The sequence below is a fragment of the Taurulus bubalis genome (assembly GCF_910589615.1).
Source record: "Taurulus bubalis genome assembly, chromosome: 3".
In the NCBI taxonomy this organism is placed as follows: Eukaryota; Metazoa; Chordata; class Actinopteri; order Perciformes; family Cottidae; genus Taurulus; species Taurulus bubalis.
In genome coordinates, this window is record NC_136591.1 from 36,530,775 (window position 1) to 36,554,521 (window position 23,747).

Sequence of the window (23,747 nt, forward strand, 5' to 3'; positions counted from 1 at the left end):
TAAAGAAAGTCTTGAATATGTCAACTTGCGCTCTTTGTGATAATCAATGAATTGGGAAAAGCATCCGTCGTCCTGCACTGCTACAGCGGAGTTGTGATCGGAGTCCTTCCTGACCACTGCAACCATTGCAAGCAGCTCTCTTGGACCTTATATAACTCATTTAATATTTATCAGGTTTTTATTCCACGAGGACTTGGCTTTGAGATCAAGGCGAGGCGGGGAGCGGATAAAGAAATGTGACAGAAGTGTGAGGGGAAAACAGCTCGGAGAGGTGTCCCCCCCCCCTCCTCTTCCTCCTCCTCCTCCTCCTCCTCCTACTCCTCCCCGAGGGTAAAAAAACTCGTTGTAAATGAAGTGCATCGCATTGTGTGAGAAGAGGAGCGAGCCGGTGGGGGTGCTTGTGTTTCTTGCCTCTGTATATGTGTGTACAGTGCTCTCCTCCATCTGGACTCCATTTACGCCGGCAGAGTCTTTCCTGAATAGGCCGTGTATGTTCCAATCTTTCTCACCGAGCCAGTGTGCAAGGTTCTTTTTCTTTTCTCTCTTCCTCATTTTTTTTTATTTATCACCCTCTTGCTACAATGCATGTCTCTTTCTTTCTATCTTGCCTCCCCTCTCCCTCCGTATGTGTCTTACTCTCTCTCTATCACCTTCAGCAGCTCCCCAGGGCAGGCTGTTAAATGCTGCAATCTGTCTCTGTCTCCCATCTTTTGCCTTCCCTCCCTCCCTCCCTCTCTCTCAGCCTTTCTCCGAGGCTCGCCGCTCATGAATTACAGCGCTAACTACTACATGTAAAAGAGGGAAATCCCTGAATAAAAGCACAGGGTGGAGGGAAGAAGGGATAAGGACATATCTCAAGGGGTTAAAGCTAGTCGTTGGTGATTAAGAGAGAGGGGGTGGATAGCACAAGAGAAGAAGAAAGGATGAGACAAAAGGATGAATAGATGATATTAGGATCATTATATGGAGGATGACGGGGTCGGAGGTCAGTTTTTAACTTAATTTCCGCCGACTCAGAAAGCCATTTTCTGACACCATTAGAGGCAGAAGTGTCTTAGCGGGGAGAAAAGTGCTGAATTGGGAGCAAATAAGGTTGTTTCGCTTTCGCATTAAGAGTTACTTTCTTACGGGAAGCCGCGCTGCACTGTAACATTAATCTTCTGTCGATCACGGAGCAGCTTCGCTGGAGCAAAAGGGGGTTAAGTGCCCTTCACAAACTAATGGTGCTGCGGGAGGGAGGGTGTTTCTGACATGACATTTTCTAGCAGGATTTCCCGGCAGGTCCGAGTCCCAGATTGACGAACCCACCCTGCAGTCACTCGCTGGGGTTCTGGAGAGATCTGGTTTGGGTTTTTTTTAAATAAAGGGAAGCGAACCCACTGCCACCGTGAAGTTGAATGTTGCATGAGAGCACCGGGCGAATCGATCGCAGGCCTTCCAACCAGATTGATTGATTGATTTCGACAGATATTTCGCCGACCGTGCCCTACAGGGGCGACACGAGTGGCTCAAAGCCGCATTGGGTATCGGCCTGACCGCCATTTAGCTGCTGAGGGCAACGGCTAATATTTCGGGGCTTCTGGGGGGATATCTGGATATCCGGGCCAAGTTGTACAGACAAGTTATGCTAACGTATACAACTTTGGGCAATGAAGTCTTCGGCTAATCTGTACAAACATAAACATATGAATCCAAATAAATATTTAAAAAAGTTAATAATAAGTAACAATATTGCACTCAGTGATTTGTTTTAGTTTGGTGAAAGAGTAGCAGTAGAAAACTGCACCTTGAACTCTCACTTTTTTTTACCGGTGCCTTTTGTGTTCAGTTTAATGTTCAAATACAATAAAGTTGGAAATAATGTCCTTTATGTTTTCAAATTGATGAGCAATTTGTTGTATTGAGCAGTATGCTGAAGGCAGAACTGAGTACACTTTGTGTGTTTATCGTTGTTGCGATATTCAATAACGTTCTCGCATATCTCATATTTTCCTCGTATAGTGCTGCCCTATTAAAGAGCTCTCTGTTTACCTGCATTCAGCCGAAGCCAAACGTGATTGGTCCACACCACTCGGGCTCGAAACAGGAAACGCTTCCGATACCAACATATTTTCCTGTTGTCTGCAGCATGTCATATGCAGACATCTGTAATAGAGATTACTGACAACTGACCACTGACCGTTTAACCCATCTGCTCTCTTTTTACAAGACCCATTAGTTACTAGCATCATACTTATGGCTACAATTACAAATCAAATTCATACAAATGTTTAAAATCCTCGTCTGCGCCAACTAAGACAACAATAACTCAGACGGTTCGGTTCAGATATTTAATGTCCCAGAGGAGGAAGATAAAAAGACAATTGTGCAGGAACATTATAGCAATACAAAGTGCAATGAAAAGGTTCATAAACGTAAAGATAAACTGGCACAATAAGAGTGGAGAAACTCTATTTTACTATATTATCTATGACCGCAAAAGCAACACTTGCAGGGAAGAGACTTGAGGTTAAGTCAAGGTCTGTTCACAATCTCACTTTGCGTCTCTTGCTCTACACTTTTGCTTTCACTGTCTCGCACCATTTGTTTATTTTCTTTATCTTCCATCTCTCACATTCTCGGTCGGGAGTGTTTATAAATCGGCGCTCTCTTTAACCCCTTCCTGGTCTCCTGCGTCTCTCTTTGCACTCGCCCGATCCCGGTCTCGCTTGCAGCTGCAGAGCCGCATACCTGCTTGTTTGCCAGCCATTAACACGCAGCGGCGTCTGCCAGTCACCAACTGCACACATGCAGATGTATCGCCATTGTTCTGGAGGAAAATGAAGCCCCTCAAGCACACAAGCATGGAAAGACTAACAAAGGAATCAGAGGAGAGGAAAACCACATTTTTTTAAAATGTTCTGACAGCCCCGATGGGTTCATGCTTCACTTCTAAGGCACGACATCAGGTTTTAAACATTTGAATTCCATTCCCAGTTTCTCATCAAATGAGCTCTATTGACGCCGTTTGTCAGGTGCTGCCAACAACTACAGACACGGACAGGAAAACAAGACACAAAAGAAGTGGCTCGATTTGATTTTGAAAAAGTTCATCCTCAAACAATCCAGGGAGACGCCGTACCCTGAATGTGAACAATGTGTCTGTAGTTGTGCATGTCTTTTACATACACCTTCACCGAGGATTCTCTGGTTTTCTATTCATATCAAGGCCAAATTCTCTCTCTCTCTCTCTCTCTCTCCCTTTCTCTCTCTTTCAGCTTATCAGACTCAGTGTTGAAAGAGGAAACCTGTTTTTAATGCCTCCTTCACTGAAAAGCTCCCGCACTTCTCCCCGTGTGGTGTGTGCTAATGCCGAACAATAAGCCTCCCCCTCTTCTCTCTGCAGTGTTTCACCCTCTTGCTGCAGACACACTCACTCATATCTCTGCAGTCTCTCTCTCTCTCTCTATCCCCCCTCCACCCCCTCTTTCTACCTCACAGTGCCTCACCGGTTTTTGTTTTTATCGCTGTCTCTCTTTCTGTGGCACCTTTGCTGCTCATTTTTTACTCGCTTGTAGTCTGGTGCCTTGATGTCTCAGCATGACTGCAGTGCTGCAGTAAGATGCGCTCCCTCAAATGGAGCTGAATCGTTTGAGGGAAAACGTAGTAGAATCGCAATTTGTCTGACCCATAGTTTTATACTATGAAATGTTATCCGGGCAGATCAGCAGCTTTGGTTTTAAGCAAATTACTTTGTACGTTTATCTTAAATGGAATCTGAAAAAAATCTCATATTAATCAATTTATTACAATAGTGGTATACTTACTCAATGATAATGTCATTTTGTAATTCTTTTTCCGAGCTACGTCGGACAGTGTTCTGATTTGTTGTGTTTTGACATCCAACTCTGCGCTGTAGCTGCGTAAGCTAACGTCATCTTCACAGCTGCGGAAGCTAACGTCATCTTCACAGCTGCGTAAGCTAACGTCATCTTCACAGCTGCGGAAGCTAACGTCATCTTCACAGCTGCGGAAGCTAACGTTATCTTCACAGCTGCGTAAGCTAACGTCATCTTCACAGCTGCGGAAGCTATCGTCATAGCGTCGCATCTTCACAGCCCCAAATCCGATTTGTATCAGCTCAAATGATGGTGTTGGTCTAAAATTATGATACAGTTTAACAGGTGATTCTAACAGTTATGTGCACAAGCTGTCATTCGTTTACACTCAAGAACAACCTAAGCTAGCTGCTAGCTAGCTAATTGACGTCAGGGAACCACCAAGACTCACTCTTTTTGCTCCAATACAAGTTATCGCAGGCCATTTATAACCAAATACATGTTATCATTTACAAACTCATCTAAGGTTTCTTCCAACACATTGGCTAACCTTTTGTCTAGAATTGATTGATTGAATTAATCAGATTACATTGATAACGTAGGTGGATGTACATCAAGCTAATTAACGGTAATTAGCTCCAGCAGTGGTCATTGGCTGGCGAAAGGTCGCCGGTCTTTTTTTCACATCGGACATTTTGACATTTCGCAAGTAGGAAAAGCACAGGTATAAACACAAGAATACAGTTATTATTATTATTGATGGCCGATTTAGATCTCGCTTTTCAGCGTCTTGTTTCGCGTGCTAACTAAAATATACTGGGACACTTTGTTAGTGCCATCAGTAACGTCTGTGCTTTTAATATCACGACAGTCTTCTATGGAAAAAGTCCTGTTGTGGCTGGCAAAATTAACAGTAAACCTTCACCTCCTTGCTACAGCTCGGAACACTTGGAACTTGTTTGACACTTTCTTATTTCCGACTTGCTCTGTCTCTACCTCTTTCTCCTTGCCTGTCATTTGAACTTCTTCTCACCCAGCTCTTCGTCTCTCCCTCCTTTGATTTACCCTCTCACTCTCTCTTCTTCTTCTCTCTCTCTCTTTTTCTCCTACCAGACACATACTGTATACACAGTCACTGAACATTAGTCTCCTTCCCCGTCTGACTTTGAACGCGGGCCCCCGGATTGGCCGCTGACCCGTCGGGTTTCTTTTGCACGTGTGCACACACACATAAATCACACACATCGTGCTCACACACTGAATGAGCGCAGATAAAAACTCCCACACAAATGAGCACATCAGCACACACATGCGCTCATGCATGCTTGCAGAAAACGGGCGCACACGCACACACAGACTCCTGCAGAGTTATTGGCAGGGCTGGAGTGGCAGGCCTCTCTTCACCAACTCATTCGCGCCCGGTTGGAGATTGTGTTATGCATGGGCCATTTGCTACGTGGATCATAAAGCGCAATAAGGCCAGAGTTAGGCAGCGATAGACACACATATACACACTTCAAATCACACACGCACACAAGAATATGCAGTGACACACACTTTGACACGCGCATACTTCTCCTTTATAATTTTTTCTCTCCATCTGACACGATATTGCATAATCGCAGAATCTGTCATAATCTCTCCCCTCCTCTCTGTCCATGTCCCAGCCCGTCAGTTTTCTTCACGCTCTCTCTCTCCTGTATCACTGACTCACATGTCCGCAAGTGTAACACTTATAGTGTGGTGGCAGAAAGGCAAGTAGAGCCTAAAAGGGACAGGAGGAGGAAGTAAAAAATATATAAATAAAAGAGAAGCAAGAGGAAGGAAGCCATTAGAAGTACGCCACCTAAACCCCCCGCTATAGGTTCCTGTGTAATGTATTTCAAGCAGTATTAATAGATTTTTTTGGCCCCTTGAGGGCAGCGGAACAAGCTCTGAACCCAACATCAACGTAATATCTCTTTATATGGCACACAAAGCAGACAGATGGCCATTCACACATCCAGCAAACACAGAGCGACGTTAGCAATCATTTGGAGTTTCTGGACGCTTGACAAACGTAACATTCACTCTCATTTTAGCTCTGTGTTTGGTCTCCACCACCTTCAGAGGGAAATACCCGGTTCTAAAGGCTCGACTGTGTCCGCTAGCTAGCAACGTTTTTCCGACTACCATTTGGCGCTTAACCGGCAGCGTACAGCAGGGTGCTTTCATTCACTTATGTGGTATGACGAGCAACAAAGTTGCAGAGGAGGATGGGTCAAAAAGGACTTTCACCCAGGAGACCGCGTTTCGTTTCCCTTGTGAAAGCAAAAGTCAATTTTAACCTTACTTTTGTTCAGCAACTTAAGTACTAAACTATGTACGTGACACGTAACTTTCAGGGGACTCACTGACTTGGAGGCCCGTTCCACAAAGTCTGTGAGGGCTCGGGTCCGTCCCTAAGCGAGCCCTTTCTGCAAGCTTTGCCAGGTGGACTTACCAACAAGTCATAGCTGTGTGATGTTAAAACACATGGTTACCGGGGAAAGCCCATAGGTGTAAAAAAAAAGAAGAGAAAAAAAGGTAAACAAAAAGGACGGCACATGGGTGTTCAGTCTGGCGTATTAAATTCACACAGAAACCCTGCGTTAACATCAAGGATTTAAGATGCATACAAAATACATGAAAGCATAGTAATGAAAGCATAAGCTGTGTTACACACCTGGTTTATTTATTAACCATATATGTTGACACTTCTTGTCTCATAAGGGAAGAGCCTGCAGTATATAACAAATTAAATAAAACCCCACAATTGCACACAACATTTTTGTGCAATTGCAAAAAAAAAAAATGTTAACATGACATGTCCCTGCAAAGTGACGTCCCATTCATATTTATACCAGTTCAAGCCCTTTCAGCCCTGAGGGTCCAGGATCCACTTAAGACTTAAGGCCTAAGGGGGGCATCAGGATTGGGACATTTTAACCCAAACCATGATCGCTTCCTAAACCTAACCAAGTATGTTATCAAAGCTTGTTTTTGCTGAAAGAAGCTGCTGGGAATAAGGTTGATGAGGGTGGTGAGACCGAACCAAAACAGTTGGATTTCAGTGAGATAGAGAAACAGAGATTTGGCATACGGAAAGATGTCGGAAAACCTGGCTTACACTCGCACTCATTCAGCAACCTCTCATTCAGCTCTCTCTGCACAGAGAATGTGTCATTTTGAGTCCATCACAGTCATTCGAACGCTTCCAAGAAGACACCATGCCGCCTTCTGCTTCTCATCCAGTCTGCCAAGAAGATTTAAAGCAAAAATATGAGACTATTAGGCTGCACCGTTTTGGCAGTAACAGAACGGACTACGGATTCATCCACAGAGAGTGTGGGAGCTGCAATGGTTGTTCATAAAATAATGACACTTGGACCATTCAATTATGACTGAAAACTCTGATTTGGCAATCAAGGAGTCACTTGTTTGTGCAGTAATTGTGCGTATGTTGTATCACAAAGCATGCTGCTGCAGGAAACCGTTCCTCTCAGGTGCAGAACCATCTGGGAATGTGACAGAACGTATACAGTTACAGAACGTGTGGCTCAAAGTGTTGTTTCTGTCTTCTACAGCTGGCATCCACTAACTCTGCTAAATGCAGCCAGACGACTGCAGCTGACAACAAAGGTATGTTTGCCCTCTTTATAATGAATCGTTGGTCTTCTGCAATATGTTTCGTATCCAGGGTCAAGGCAAAAGCTAAATTTGCACATTATGATATAGATGATGTACAGGCAGGAAATATGCTTTTGGTTGCTGACATCTCTTCTCTTCAGAGGAAAACAATGTGATCAATGTCGATGTGGCCGACTTTGTTGCCAGACATGGCAACTTTTCAGACAACCTTCACAGCTTTATTCATTAAGAGCTGAGCAAAGACAGTAACAACTTTCCACGGGAGAGTCTTTGAGCTTACTTGTACTAATTTCTTCTTTCAAATTCCAAATATGAGACAGAATTTTTAGGAAAAAGCCCCAAGTACTTTTTTAATTACTGGTTTTATAATCCCTTTTCTACTAAAGGTAGAGGTAAAGGGTGCTACGTCCAAGTCAAAGCTGTAGATTGTTACAATCGTTGGAGATTCAAACATGAACATCACCAAGGCCTCGCGGCAAAAGTGTCTGAAGGGCATGCGGGTTACCATCACTCTTCTTCAGCCTCTCTTTTCTGTTTATCCACGTCTTTGTCCTTCTCTGCACTGCGCTCTCTCTCTTTGAGCTTCCGCAACAGTAGAAACTTGACATTCTGTTTTATGGAGGTCGGACAACTGATTTTCCATGAGCTAAGCAACCAAGACAAGGCGGTCGTTTTTGGCAGGAATCGCCGGCAGGGCAGCCAGGAAAAGTTGGCTGCTGCGTCACTTTTTTTGTGCAACGTTGCTCATCAATAACCGATTCTAGCACTGCAGAATTTACCATCTATCAATGCACCATCGACCTGGATCGGATGAGGTTCCTTGTCATGGCTCGCGCTTCCTTTGGGAGCTCTTTTATGCTATTTTTCTGTGTCTCAGGGCTTTTTGTATCTAACCCAGAGTACATCATCTTTTCCTCATTCCCTTCTGTCACCTGTCCTTTCTGTCCTCAAATGTGCCTCAAATCTATTGTGCATAAAGCTTTTTAATTCTAGCCCGAAGGCAAGGTTCAACTGCTGTACCGGCTTAACTAAACGCACATTGGATAGAATGTACAGTATGTAGATACCTCAGTTTTGTTGATTGGGGTTCAAATCATTCAGCCTTTTTAGACATTTTCTATGCAGGAAGATGCAATGATCTTCAAATGTGATTTATGAAAGGAATTATTATGGATCAAACTCATTTTACAAAGCAATGGACTGGCTGACGTAGGTGTCAACCCCTGTATTTAAGCAATCCAGTCACCGGAATAAAAGGTTGGCTTTGTACGTTTCTGCAAACAACAAATCTGTTGAATCTTAACCTTTCTGAACCAATGTATATCATATCGGTAGTGTTTTAACCGCTAGTGGCGCTTTTGGCGTTTCAAACATGCATTCTCAATTTGTAGGCACCCGCACTACGTGGTAAGGTTCATGTTTTTGGCTAAATGAAGTATGTTTTTAGTTCCAAATGGGACACGACTGTGACAGTGCTGTGTTTGACCCGACCATCCACCCGACGCAGACCTAAGCAGCCTGCGATGATACGTTAAAAACAAATGTAATCTCGTAAAGAATACGTTCCCTCAAAACGTAAAAAAAGAAATTGAATTAAATGAATAGTACTATTCATTTAATTAATGCTGAACATTTTCCTTGTTCTCGTGCCGTCAGTCTCAAACGTCTGACCTCTGAGGAAACATGTTGGGATTTGAGCATTTCAGCGTTCCCCACATGAAGCCTGCTGACTCTGGGATTTTCACTTGACTGAACATTTTGCTCTTCATTATCAGGCATGAGCGGTTCCTCACAACTGGAAGCAAAAAAAATATGAGCGACATATTTGATTTCAGCATATGAACAAATGTCTTTTACAAGCACAAGACTTTACGAGATCATTCGGCTCGACCGGCCTCATCGGCAGGATGTGCTGTTTGTTCATGCACACCACTCTTTGCGGTTCCAGATTAGGCCGACACGCAGAGTGGTTTTTAAAGCGTCGTCAAACACTGTCACTTTGGTACATTTGTAGTCTGCAGCTTTTATCGCCGCTGTTTCCTCTGTCTTTGTTGTCATTTTCTTTTACTTCTCAAATCAGAGATGAGGGCTTTAGCGGTAGCACACTTATTCTATAACAGGCTCGTTATTTTTGGGTCTCGCTTTAAAGCATTTATGTTTCTCCATCTGGAACAATCCTAAACTTGGTTGTGGTACTTGATTGAAATACTGCTAATATAATTGATTCCCTGCAGTGTATTAACCTCCACCCTCTGCCTCTACAGAGAAGGCATCAGCAGCAAAGCCTAAGGACCAGGAAGAGGAGGAGGTCGACATCGACCTGGAGGCGCCGGAGACGGAGAAGGCAGCGCTCGCCATCCAGAACCAGTTCAGACGCTTCCAGAAGAAAAAGAAGTAGAGAGACTGTGATGAGTGAAACTCAAGAATTTAAAATGAGGAACTAAAAAAAAAAAAAAAAATGAAGAAAAAAAAAATGTCCGCAGATGTACAGAAATACAGTAAACGAATGGATCGGGAGGTTGACGGAGCAGGGATTTTAAAATGTGTTCAGGATCTATCGTCATATTATGCAAAGTGTCATGAAACGCCTTTTTGCATGAGAGATCGACTGATATGGAGGATGAGGAAGTTGGACAAGAAAAAAGAGGAGAGAGGAAAAAGGTGGAGATTTGGAATTTATAATCTAGCATGACGAAATACTGTAACCTCCCGTCACCAAATTAACCTTTGCAAATGTCCCTACATATCACCAGTGTGTCCCTCCCCAACATGAGACCCCTCATCCCTCATCCCTCGTCCCTTATCCCTCATCCCTTGACCCTCGTCCCTTGTCCCTTGAACCTCGTCCCTTGACCCTTGAACCTCGTCCCTTATCCCTTGACCCTCGTCCCTTGACAGTCATCCCTCATCCCTCGTCCCTTATCCCTTAACCCTCGTCCCTTGACCCTCATCCCTTGACCCTCATCCCTTGACCCTCGCCCCTTGACCCTCATCCCTTGACATTCGCCCCTTGACCCTCATCCCTTGACCCTCGCCCCTTGACCCTCATCCCTTGACCCTCGCCCCTTGACCCTCATCCCTTGACCATCGCCCCTTGACCCTCGTCCCTTAACCCTCATCCCTTAACCCTCATCCCTTGACCCTCGCCCCTTGACCCTCATCCCTTGACCATCGCCCCTTGACCCTCGTCCCTTGACCCTCATCCCTTAACCCTCATCCCTTGACCCTCGTCCCTTGACCCTCATCCCTTGACCCTCGTCCTGCAGATGCAACACAAAGCCCAGCACACAAGCAGACAGGAGTTGTGCTTAAAAAACAAAAAGACACTTCTCTATGCTGACCGACCAGAAACAAGCACACATCCTTATATCAGCGGCGATATATAAACAAGGAACGCACAAAAAAAGAGAGAAAAAACGAAAACAGAAGCACACTCTTTTGCGCCTTTTCTTTCCGCCTCGTTCGGCATCACACGCTTTCTTTCATTCTCTCTCTCTCTCGCTGCAAGGATGGAAATAACACGTTGTAACTGTCTCAGGTGTAAAATCTCCTCACACCCGATATTGGATCGCCTCTGCCAGTCTGATCTCACGGGGTGACGCAGGTGGTGGTCATGGAAACCGGTTGCTAACTCGCACAAGTCAGAAGGCAATTTGCCGCAGGCCGGATCAATATGTGGCGGTTAACGCCCCTCTGGCGCGTTTACGGCCAATGAGTCGACACATTGGCGTTCCTGCGCCTTCCCCCTCAGTGATACCTGATGCTGTTTAATGCATCAATGAGCGACCCGGTGGAAATCCATTCAAATATTCATTTTAAAACGGCTGTCCCAAGTGGCTTCGATGAAGCGTCATTAGATCTGGAGCGGCTTCTCTGTCACCGATAGGCCAAGGACGACAAGGGAGCGATAAATAATTCCCACTGTTTGTTTTAATTGGATTAAAACTCGCAACGGGGGGTTTTTTTGGCACGGGAGGAGAAGTCTGGCAGTGGAACGTGAGGTTTTCCTCTCACGCGTCCTGGTTTTAAATGGACTCTTTTCTCGGTGCCGGACAGAGTCGGACTAAAGCAAGCTGCTCGTTTCAAAACACAAAAGTGTTTTATTTGTGCTCTTTAAAATTGTTGATTAAATTGGGCTTTCAATCGCATCTCATGTTCTTCCTCAGCTAATGGAGTTTGCCCAGTTGAGAGACAGTAATATGACATAATATGAGAATTGAACCATCTCCATTACAACGGAGCACACTCGGAGACAGACATTGGAGATGTGGTTGAAAGCATATGGGGGGGGGGGGGGGGGAAGCAAGTAAGGGGATCTTGAGTAAATATGTGTTCTGCTGTAGAGGAGACGGCTCGGTCCCTCCTCTCTCAAACACAAGTGACTCAATAGAAAACACTGAAACTGAACACGCTGTGCATTGTCATCATGCCGCAGCTTCTAATATCTTCACACCACCAAGAATAGTCTGGACCGACCGAGAATAGTTTTGACCTCCAGCCGGCCAGAAACCCGGCCCGAAGATATGGAAAGACATTTAGAGACGCGTACAACCGGCGTCGTGTTGCCTCTCCGCCGTATACGCCACGCTTACGCCATTTAGAAAACAGTGTCTGTCCGAGGCCCGACCGCGCTCCGGCCTCGGGTTACCCAGCGCTCTCCGGCTGGGGGGGGGTAACCCAAGCCTCCCGCATCCTTAAATAAACACTTGATAACGATTCGGAGCAGATGCCAGAGGCGAACCCGAGCCCCGTCACCTTTAGATGGGACCGACAGGAGGAAAGAGAGACGCGGCAGCTGCCGGAGCGAGACGGAAAGAAAGACGCGGAACGAGACTGCGGCAGTAAATATGAAGCACACTGACCAAGAAGGTTCCTGTTGGTATTGTGGGACAACACACACACACATACACACACACTCCTGCTTCATCCCCCCCCCCTCATCTATGTATGTAGCACACTGAACTGCTTCTAAAAAGCCAGACTTACTCTCCATCGCTTTAATAATAATCTCACTAATTACTAGAATTATTATTGGAATGTAACCTCTTTTTCTATTTCGAGGACAGGAGGCGGCCGCCGTCGCCGCCGCCTCCCCCGCTCGCTCTCCTCCGTCACAGTCCGACCCGCTTCCCTCACAGCGGCTCGTTGAGTTTGATATCAAAACCCTTTTCTTTTTTTTTTCTTCTCTCCCCTGACTGGATTTGACACGGTTCCTCAAATAATTACCTGACATACACTTAATAATAGGGATTTAGGGGGGATTTGACTTGGCAGGCATTTTGAAATTGACACCTCGAAGTGAAAAGCACAGCTTGTATATCATAACATGTTGAATTGTGTGTGGGCCCGTCCAGAGCCGATACGTTTGAGCTGATCGGATTTGCAAGTTAGAAGATAAACCGCTCGGATAGGCTGACTGGACGGCGCTGAGATTCGGCCTCCTTTATGTGCCTGTTACCTGCCTCTTTATGCCCAGCTGTTGCACATCAACGACACCACACACTTAGGCGGTGGTTGTAAATACCCGCAGACAGGCGTGTAACATTCATTCTGAACTTAAAGGGCCCCGTAAACGTCAGACGTAAACGCACTTTTTTTTCCAGCCAGAGCTCGAAGTGGTCACGTGACTAACGGAGGCTACTTTTCATCGCTGCTTGCTAAGTAAAGTGAACCATTTGTAAATCAAACCCGCTCAGTTTATTTGAGTCTTGACAAATTGTGCATCAATCAATCAATGCAAAAGCAAATTAGAACGAAAAAGCAATAACTGTGAGATAAACTATTCGATTTTGTAAAAATCACATTCGAGGATCCCTTCAAAATAATCAGTTTTTTTTCCCCAGCTGCTTTAAAATGGCAAAATGTATTTTAAACATCAGATGTCCTCTGAAATGAGATTGCACAAAAATAATCGTTGCATATTTGCATTGTTCTGATTTCAGAGCGATGCCAAGTCCTAATCCGTAATGCTCTGGCTGTGTGGGAACACCTTTCACAATAGCAACGTGTAACACCTATTATAATACATGTTCTGAGTTGCCGTCGTGGGACCTGGATGCATGTAATGGAAAACAGAGTCTCTGTCTGGAGGCCGTAAATAGCTACCTGTCAGACGCTAAAGAAGCTTAATGTTGCTTGGCAACAGACACAACTGGAGGAAAGTGACGGCGAGCTGGTCGTTTCAATGTGAAACGGGACTAGATAGATAAGCCTCGGGAGCATCGGGGCGGCTGGATGAAAAGGTGACCCTGCAATAACTGAACGGGTCACAGGTTCGATCCTCGCGGGAGTCGGCGGACGTGTCCCTCGTGGCGTCGGACACGTTTCTCCTTCGCGGGATTAGTGTAAGCCGAGCTTTAGATGTCAATCCGGCCCCGGTGTCACAGGCGAGGAAGGAGTTTGATACGAATTCAGAAAAAAACACCCTGGTGGTCATCCACGAGATTGCATGTAAACTAAATATACAGTCTCCCATCTCTCTCGTCAGGTAGGGGCGGCACTTCTACGACTTCCCCCGACCCACAAACCCCTCTGTTTCTCCTAAACGGCTAGTTAACCGCCGATAAGCCATTCGTGAGTGTGGGTGCACTTTGCAAACACAGCTACTTTGTAACGGCATGTTGCTCAAGACGTGCGAGATGTTCCAGGTTCGATTCGTCGCATCCTAATTCATGTATCGATGCAGAGTTTCATTTATCTCCCCTCATACAGCATAAACAGACACTGGCCTTTATTTATTTCCGTCTCTTTCTTTTTATCAATGTCGCGTTTTCGCTTTGCTTTTTTGGCCTGACCTCATTTCCACCCCCACACCCTTTCCGAAGGCGACCGAATCAGGGGGTTCGGCGAGCACAGCCCGGTCCCCGTGAACAAGAGGAGCGAGGACGGGTGGAATAAAAAAGGCTCGTCTCAGTGCTGCCATCATGAACGGAGCAAAGCCGCGTTACAGTTTGTCCGAGGCGGCTTAAGTGAAGTCCACACATCCTTCCTTAAAAAAAAAAACTCTTGCCGTCACGGCGGACGAGAGCTTGGCAATCCGGTGCTTTTGTACGTCCCGTTTATTCACTTCAGCGTCTGTGCAGTGTCTCCCCCAAAACCCATGCTTGCTGGCTTAATACCCTCCTCTGCTTGTATATGTTTATCTACATTCACTCCTTATTTATGCTTGACGAGAATATAATGTACTTGATAGTGGAACGTAATTGGTGAGGATATTTGGGCACAGCTTTACAGCCTAGAAATGACATCAAAGCCATACTTATAGAGGACAAACAAACATGTATATTTAGATAATCTGTTCTTGTACATCCCTTCTGTTACGTCGTCTGTAGAGCAAAGAAATCCAGCTTCATCCCGCCGAAATGACCATGCCACAAAAAAAGAAAAGGAAAGCATGCGAAGTAGGGTTTTAGTTTGTGTTCGAGATGATTGTACGTTCACATTGTGGCGTTCGCGGTGTGGGCTTACCCTTCTCAGCGTGGCCAATCAGTGGCCACTGTCCTTTCAGGGAGGCATCTGCCAATCAGGAAGCTCGACAGAGCCCCATCCCACAACCCACCAAATCTCCTTATTGCCTCATCACTTCTCCTATATCACGATTGCTTTATTTATTTGCTGGTTGTATTAGATTACGTTTGTATAACTCACGTGGACACATGCGTTGCTGTGAGCTCCTCCCACTCGTTTTGTTGTGTAGGCATGTGAAATCCATATTTGTATGTTTTTAGGCTTTAGATCCCCTCGGTGTATTTTGACATTTCAATCTATGATGTGTTGTTGGACTTTCAGAACTGGTGGCTATGAGGTGAGAATGCACAAGAACACTCCTTGTACTGTGTTTTCTGCACTAAATAAAACTTGCTGCATATTGCTTTGAACTCTGCACACGTTGGTTTTGTCAGTTTCTTTCATTAAACATCCACAAAACACTGACAGTAATAATGAAGGGGTCTTCTTCTCTTTGTCCAGTTCCTTAACAAAAGAAAAGCACTTTATTTGTTTTCATTAGAACACACACGTTCCATTTCTGTTATACACAGAGCTCCATTTGACCCTTCAGGGGACCGAGTATACGAGGACCCTTCAGGGGACCGAGTATACGAGGTCCCTGCAGGAGCCGGTTTCAATCGGGTCCCCTCTGGGTGCTGCTCCAGTTCAAACAGATGACACTATAGAACATGGCTTCTTCACTACACTGCTGGTATTTATTAGGAATTTGGAGCACTCAATTATGCCGAGCGTAAATAGGACACTTAGCCTTCCCACTCATGGCTGCGGGTACAGGTGTCGTACCACAGGGGTCAGACGGGTCTGCCATGGTTCTGTGGTCGCAGATAGAAATAGTGTGTGTGTATTCTTAGAGAAAAATAATTACACATGACTTTTTTCCAAAAGATGACTCTCCTCTTGTGTTTTTCCTACGAACAATTAATAACCGTTCAGACATAATAAACAGTATTTCCTCTAGATTTCCAGCTGGACACACTTTTTGGAAAGTGCCACCTGCACCAGTGAGTGTTGTTGGGTTTTGATGAATAATGATATCCAGTATTAGCCGCAACAACCTGGATTTACCCCATTAGTCTTTGTAATAAGAGTTTTAATATAAACATCCCGAATCTGTTCCACTCATTTTATCGTATTAGACATTTGTGAGAAAGTGTCAGAAATAGCATTTGAATTATTGAGTTGAGGCTAAAACCTTTTATTATTTGTGAAGATACAGTGACCTTTGACCACCAAAAATCAAGGTGGACGTTACCGAGATATTATGTTCACGAAAACGGACCGGACGGACAACCCAAAAACATATACAATTAATTCCAGTGTCTTAATTAAGTGTCTTAATTCCAAGGTTTTGCAGCCAGAAGAAACAAACAACATGAAAAGAACTTAGCATAGTAAGTGAGTTTACGTCTCTGTTCTGTGAGCCTTTTAAAAGTCAACTCAGTCCAAAAAAAGAAGAAGACCATAAACAGGCCGCATGCCAAGAGCTATTTTTCTGCCTCTAACTTCCTGGAGGGAAGCCCGTCTGAAAAGGTTGCGTTCTAAAAACCGCAGTGCACCCTGGGTATTTTTTTGTAGGGGCCTAACACACTTCAACCGAGTGCTGAAAGGGCTCAACCATGAGAACAGATTTTTCACAAGCCAGGACGACTCAAAATGTTCTCTACCAAATTATTATATTATGTATTATATTATGTCAGTGCAAGAGTTTTTCATGTCTTCAGTATCAATAATGACTGAAAAACAGAAGACCTACATTTATTAGATCAAAATACAATACATACGCACCATTAAAGCAATGCTGTGAATACATACTGTACTGCAGGAGGTCAGAGGTCATCCTGCTTCGTTCAAGGAGCTAAAAAGAGAATTTGACAAAGCCGACATGCACAGCGAGAAATATTTCCAATTATTTTAACAGACACTATGAATGTTTCCTTGAAGCCGGCCGGTCTTTGTTGTTCAGATGAGCAATAATGAAAAGAAAACAGTTGCTGGGGAATCATTCGGCTTTCAGCTGGATTGCTCTTTGATCTTTCTATTTCACTACTCATCTTTAAAGAAAAAAGAAAACCCTGCAGCTACAGAGAACCATTGTTTTCAACCGCCTTGTTTTTGGAGTCCGTAATATCACGGATGGGGCTTTCGCATGTTTATTGAAACACATGATCTTTAGCCTCAAAATGTCTCATGTGATCACATGACGGCAAGACATGCTGCGTGCCTTTTTGTCCTCTGTGGCTTTTCGGGTGTCTTTATCAAGACAATATTTCAAGTCGTACGCAAGATGAGGAGAGACGAGATCAGACATGGCGGCTTCAGATATCAGATCAGATCCCGTCTGAAGAGAGAGAGAGAGAGAGAGAGAGAGAGAGAGAGAGGGGGGGGTTGATGTTGCTTTCAGCTGCAGTGCCGAGCTTCGCCGTTTTAAGCCGTTTAAAGCAGAATGGGGTTTAAACCAAAATCCCACATTGGCCCCGATCGCACACGCTTTCGTGTCTCGGTTACATTCAGGGAACACATGCGAGTCGTCCGGGCAACAAAAGGCCATGTGATGCATGAAAAGGTATTACCTGAAACGGATGTGATACAGATATTACAGTGAAAGAAGTCACTGGAGGGAGATTCACTCACACACACACACACACACACACACACACACACACACACAGAGCTGGTACATTTGAATGAAGCAGCGACTGGAAGCAGATACAGTCACACATTTAATTTGTAAATGATGGGAAGAATAGAAGGAAAAAAATGGCTAAAAATAAAACAGCTGCAGCAGCATAGAAGATGCGGTTCAATTCACCACACTGGGACACTTTGGCTTTGCCAGTATTGATTTGTTTCACGTTCATACGGCTGAATACATTTACACTTGCATGCAGGAGCCGTCTTAAGAGACTGTTGACGTGTTTGGGAAAATCCTCTCCTGCACAAGAGGGGATGAATTTCAACATTTAAAGAAGCAGTGTTTGGAATAGACGATACAAAAGGAGGAGACAATGCAAGAAGCTAAATACAGCTTTTCTGGAGCAGTTTGCATCATCAGAGTGATGACTAAGACCAACATGATGCGGATGATGTCATGGCGCTGAGCGGAGTTGGCGCTGTGTCGGAGCAAATGTTGAATAGCCAGCGGCCTGTTAGCTTAGCACAAAGACTGGAAGCAGCTAGCTTGGTTCAAAAGTTAACAGTGAGTGTTGGGAGTAAACAGAACACGGCTCTTTCCAGATGTTTTTAGAGATATGAGAGCCGGCTAGAAGGCAAATAAGTGTATTTCCCAAATTGTCAATCTGTTCCTTAATTAAAAGCAATCATCAGGTTAAATTGACCCTGTTGTCCAGTCTCCTGCTTTTTATGACAAAGTAACTGGATGTGAGAAAACTATTCGGAGAGCAAGCTAAGCAAACTCTTAAGCAGACATGAAAAGGCAAAATTCCCATCGCAAGTTCTTGTCAACGGGTGATTAAGAACATCATTGGTACCCATCTACCTAGAGGAGCCTGCGAAAAGTCCAAAGATTATAGAAAGCGCGACGTAACATGCTGGCACGTTCCCCACGGTGAATATTGTACCCTCTGAGCACCACCCTGTCGTCAGTTAGCCTGCTGATGTTAGCATTTAGCTCAAGGTATCGCTCTGCCTATACGTGTACGCCCTCACAGAGCTGCAAGCAGGGCTCTTGTTTCGCAAAGTATCAATGAATTGATCGGCTTGATGTCGATCCGTCATCTACATGGAGCGCTTAAAGGGAGCTCCATGCTTCCTTTACTCCTTTTAACTTGCATTGTCAAATTACCGTAAAAGTTGGGTTACATGCCGCTTCTACCTTCGGTCCCTGCTGTAGCCAGCTGCGCGCTCATGCTAGTTCCCCGCTAACTTCCGCTAGCTCCCCGACAACCACCAAAGGTAGCGTGACCAGGCTCGACACCCGACTTGGGCAGAGGGGACGCGGGCAGTAGCAGCAGCGCTAGCTAGCGTTGCTCCTAGCTTGCTACAGCGGGACACTGACCGGAGATAGGAGCGGCTTGTAACCCGACTTTATGGTAGTTGAATAAATGTTGGATACATTAAATAACATTCTTTTCTTTAGCGGTTCAAATGTTTCTTAGCCACTGAAGCTAAAATAGAGGAAGTGCAACTGTGTTATATATGTACGGTCTAACTGACCTAAATGAATGCATTTATGGATTCCATTAGTGTGGTTGAGTCAATTAAATGTGTTTTTTTTCATGGTGGTTGGATCAGTCGTTAATGATTTTGGTGCTTATGTAATTTGCATGTGATGTCACTGAGGATCGACCGGCATCGATACTCTCCCAGAGCCCTCCAGCAGCAGCAGCAGGGTTCACGTGTGCAGAAACCTTCCAGTTGCAGGCCGGTCCACCTGCTCGTGCTTTAGTGCCCTTGAGCTCAGATCAAGGCGGTTGCCGGTAACATAGAGAGTGTGACGGTATCCTCACTGAGTATCTATGAAGCTCACTAGCGCTACCGAACCCCCTGGAGGAGGAGAGAGCACCGATACCCTCGCTGGGAAACCAGAGAGCATATGGGAGGGAAGAGGAGGATGACACAGAGGAGTGAGCTGGAGGGTAGAGGAAGCAACATGCTGAGATGTGAGAAAAACTATATGGAGAGCGAGCTTATGGCTTTTCTTCTGTGTTTGAGAAGGGGAGCTGCGGAAGAGAGGGAAGCGAGTGCGTGTAACCTGAAGCTATACATCTTCTTGAGAAAGACCACATTCGCAAGCTCTCTCAAAAGTCCTTCAAATAATGACATGAAAGAAAGAGATGGAGGTGCGGCATTGAGAGTGAGAGGTGTGTAGAAAAGAAGAGAAGAAAGAAGAAAAAGGGTTTGAAGAAGAAGGGAAAAAACGCAGCGCAGTGGAGCTGCCAGCTCTGACTATAGTGCCGGATTGCAGGGAAGGGGAGAAAACACAGGAAGCAACGGAGAGAATAATAAGAGACGGGTATAGCGTCTATTTATAAACCTGAAAGAGGAGCTTTGGATTGGGTTATGGAAAAATAATAAACAGAGACAGACAGAACAAAGAAGAAAAAAAGAAAAGAAAAGACAGGCAGATGTGTGAAAAAGATTGAAAGAGAGCTGGAGCTGCTGGTGGACAGAGAGAGGAAGAGAAAGGGGGAGGAAAAGGGGGTGGAGGGAGGAATACATTTACCTTGACTGACACTGCGACAGGGAGAGAAAGCAGAACACCCCCCACTCCAAGAAACTGTAGCTCCACAACATCATGCGACACAATCTCTGCAGTGGGGTTTGCTGTGGGGCTCCACTGAATATTATAGCATGCAGATGCATGCACACACACACACACCACACACACGCACACACACACATAGCAGTATAGCTGATGCAAGGTTGTGGTTGCAAATTGTTCCGGTAAGACTGACAGTTCAAACACAGATCTACAGCAATAATAAAAGTGGTGATTATACAAAAAAAAGTTCTGTCTTTGCGAGGCAAGTTGTCAGAATGAAATTCTTCTTTCAACTCTCAGCTGGTGGAAAGAAGACGAAGACAGTTTCTCAGGAAAATTGAGACATGTGAGACAATCGATTACATGCAACAGATAAGAAGAGATGCAGTGACATTAGCAGGAGGTGAGGAGGATCAATAGCATCTCTTTAATGTCTCGTTGAAGGAGGACGATCAATGGCGTCAATAAGCCGCAGTGAGAGCTCGGTGGGCGCTGGATCTGAGGCCCATCGGTCAAAGTTGCAGTCCAGAATGATGGGAAACTTACATCAACTGCATCATGACGTCATCGTGGTTCGACAGTGTTTGGCAGCCGACTGCTTTTGGAGGATTTTAGCCTGTTGTGCTCATACGTTGCCATGGGCGACAGCATCACCGTATAGGGTAGAAATGCAACATGACTGTAAAGCGTCTGCGGGCAGCTCCCTCATTGCCAGACCGAGGTCGCCCACTAGTGGTGGAGATGAAGCAATGCAGCTGCTGACACATTAATACTGCAGTCTGCGCTGCACGAAAAAAAAAATAACATTTGAAGGGTAATACAATAAAAATGTTATATATTCATGGACGTGGGTTGATTAAGAGACAACTGTCCTTCCACCTCTCCTACATGACTTTGTGGTTGTGTAGCTTCTTTGCAGCTGTTGTTGCTTTGTAGTGAGTACGCATATCTATGTGTTTTAGTTTTTTTTGCAGTCATTTGAGTCTCTATTGTTGTTGTTGTTGTTGTTGTGCCTCTTTTCATAGTCGTTTCGCGTCTCTTTGCAGTTGTTTTGCTCGTCTTTTTGTGGTTGTTTTGTGCTTCTTTGTGGACATTTTGAGTCTCATTGTGATTGGTACATATCACTCTGGTCTTATGTGTCTCTTTTCACAACTATTTTACATATCTTTATAGTTTTTTTGTGTCTCTTTGTAGTAGTTTGAGTCTCTTCCTGGTTAGTATACTTATCTCATTGAGTGACATTTTGGTGGTAAAGGCCAGATGGGCCCCTGACATTTTGGGTCCGTGGGCCTGGGTCCTCTCGCCCTGTTCAGTAGTCCACCTGCGTTCATCCAGTGTTACAATGTCATCATCTGGACAATGTTGAATAAAGCAAAGCTAAATGGCTCTCGGGATGGCGGTCTGTCAGTTGCACTGAAGCATCTCAGCCACTATTGAGTGGATTGCCATACAATTTTCTTCAGACATTCATATCTCCCTTATGCTGAATGGCAATAACTTTGGTGGCCAACTGTGACTTCATCTAGTCCCACCATTGGGTACAAGTGGAGATCTGTCCATATGGTGTTTGAGCTGCTCGGGTTAGGGTTGCCCAACGATGCCATGGTCACAGACAGTCATGAAAGAAACTGGTGTGCAGCAGTGGGATGGACGGTCTCTGAGATTCAGAGATAATGATTGTGTGGCAAAAGAGCTTTACACCATTACCACGAAGACATGGAACAGATTTACAAGTGATGGTTGTTGTTTGTTAAATTAAATACATGTGCTTTCTTCAGATAAGTGTTTCCACTACAACTAATGTTTTCATTTCCCTCCCCGGTTCAGATTAAGAGTGGGGCTGATCAGTCAAAAGAAACAAACCAATGAGTTCAAACTCGATAAACACTTAATTAACACCATCAAAACCACTTCTAAACTCTGGGGATGGATATTCTGAGCGTTACACAGAACAGCTCCTAGATATCAGCTCTGCACACCTGCCTTAACTCACACACACCTGTTGGTGGTTTGCCTTGATTAATCCCTGCACTCGCTCAACCTGAGATTCACACAAAGAAACGCTGCCAAATAGTTTCATACTACACACTGAATATAGACAGTATACACTGCACAGTAATAGTCACAGCGGTTGGTCAAAAAGGACCAAACGTAAACCATCGGTTGTGATCTGTATCTGAGAAGCTGTGAATATATTTAGGATGGGTTAAGGTCGAGTCCCACCAGCATTTGAAACGACAGCATTTTGGAGCCAGAGCCATTAATTTAAAATGAACGGCTTGCTTGTTGCTACAGTTAGCAAGCGTGTTCCGGTTAGAGCCCCACCTGCAATGAAACTTTTTGAAGTGGAAAATCACGAATGACAAAAACGCTGCAAGAAGTCACTATATAACACAAAAAAACCACAAATGTCGTAAAGATGCATATAGATATTGTCTCTTTCTGGTGAGCAGGCTTCAATATAGTTAAAGTTACATGGATTATTACATGATCTCATTGAAACATTGGTATATCGTAAAGGTATACCAATGCAGCAGCGCTAGCTCCCCGCTGCTACTGCCCGCGGCCCCTCTGCCCAAGCCGGGTGTCAAGCCTGGTCCCGCTAACTTCGGTGGTTTTCAGGGAGCTAGTGGAAGTTAGCGGGGAAGTAACGGAGCGCTAGCAGGAGCCCCATCTGGCTACAGCGGGGAGCTAACGGGGACACTGACCGAAGGTAGCGGCTCGTAGCCCGACTTTCACGCTAATTAGCATAACCTTCACACGCAGATGGAAAATCTGCTAAATGTCTTATTGCTGCAAACAGAAGGATTCTTCTCTTTGACATTATCAGAAGTTAAAGGTTTAAGGCAGAAACACGTGGTAGAAACCTGTCACTGAAGTTGCAAATCCTAATGTTGTTAAACGAACACAAGAAACAACGCAAGACTGTCAAAAGGCCTCCGAACTCTGGAGGACAGAGCGAGCGTTGCATTCGGCACAGACCAGCCGACGCTCATCAGCTCTGCACACCGCCCTCAACTCATGCTCACACCTGGAAGTGATCTGCCTTAATTACTCCCCCTCTCTCCACACCTGAGTCTCATTCAAAGAAACGCTCCCAAAAGATCATTTACATCCTCTCAAAATGAAGCACGACGCAGCCTAAAATGTAAAAAAAGATATCAAATAAACACAGAATTGATGTTTTTTTGTATTTACCACAACATATACATTTCTACACTCTGGCCTCCTATATATGCTGACAGGTATATTTTTCTGGGTAACATCATGTAGAGCTCACGTAACCAAGGTCTTCAACTTTGAATAATACAAAATCTTTTGTGCTCTTTGAACTCCCACAACCTACACATTTGACTTTCACTGCTGATATCTTTTAGTTTACACACTTGAACTGGCGTTCATATCTTTCGTGATTTCACCTCCCAGCTCAATCAATCACAGACTCATCTAATCTTATCTTTGATCGAGGCAAGAGAGTTCATTGCCGCAGTCGACCAACGGTGAGTCTGAAGCGATGGCGCATGAGCAAT